At 54.3% G+C, this 895-nt stretch overlaps 1 protein-coding gene across 1 annotated transcript in view; it reads left to right on the forward strand.

Moving 5' to 3' along the window:
* chrna2a (cholinergic receptor, nicotinic, alpha 2a (neuronal)) overlaps positions 1 to 232 on the forward strand; it is a 36241-nt gene extending 36009 nt beyond the window's left edge. The window contains exon 7 of the mRNA XM_042330594.1: positions 1 to 232. This exon is cut by the window's left edge and continues 351 nt beyond it. The gene's annotated coding sequence lies outside the window, so the exon portion shown is untranslated.
* Positions 233 to 895: the final 663 nt, after the last annotated feature.

Genomic DNA, 895 nt, shown 5'->3' on the forward strand with positions numbered 1-895 from the left:
CTAGTGTCAACGTTAACAATGTTGAGGACCTGGACCCAGGACTCTCCAGCCAAGTCACAACTTCAAGAAGCATCCTACCTGCTCCCACCCCCCTGTCCCCCCCAACCTTAAAGATGATAAAGATTTACCTATTTAACAACTAAGACTTATTGGTGAATAAAAATAAAACATCTGTCTTTGTATGGACATTAAATATTCAATGTATAGATAGGTCTGCCGATGAATAGTAGAGAGAGAGAGAGAGAAGATAGAGGGGGAGGAAGATAGAGGGATTGGGGGTAGAGGGATTGGGGGGAGGGATTGGGGGGAAGATAGAGGGATTGGGGGGGGGTAGAGGGATTGGGGGTAGAGGCATTGGGGGTGGGGGAGGTAGAGGGATTGTGGGGGAGGTAGAGGGATTGGGGGAGGTGAGGGAGGTAGAGGGTTTGGGGGGAGTAGAGAGTTGGGGGGTAGAGGGATTGGGGGAGGGTGAGGGAGGTAGAGGGATTGGGGGTGGGGGAGTGAGGGAGGTAAAGGGATTGGGGGAGGTGAGGGAGGTAGAGGGATTGGGGGGTAGAGGCATTGGGGGAGGTAGAGGGATTGGGGGCGGGGGGTAGAGGGATTGGGGGGGATAGAGGGATGGGGGTGAGGGAGGTAGAGGGATTGGGGTGGGTGGGTGGGGGAGGTAGAGGGATTGGGGGGTAGAGGGATTGGGGGTAGAGCTGGAGGGATGCTTGCATAAATCCAATGTTTATAAATGCACGGGGGACACTTCTGGGTAAAGGGTGGAGAATGGGAACACAGCAGTATTTCTGGGCCGATTGGTCTGTGTTCTCTGGGTTAGCAGTTCACGACGGCCCCTACACTCTTAAAAACACCAGCAGAGCCCCCTCTGGTGGTGGGAACTGGAAAGGGA

The sequence above is a fragment of the Oncorhynchus tshawytscha genome, linkage group LG11, assembly GCF_018296145.1.
Source record: "Oncorhynchus tshawytscha isolate Ot180627B linkage group LG11, Otsh_v2.0, whole genome shotgun sequence".
In the NCBI taxonomy this organism is placed as follows: Eukaryota; Metazoa; Chordata; class Actinopteri; order Salmoniformes; family Salmonidae; genus Oncorhynchus; species Oncorhynchus tshawytscha.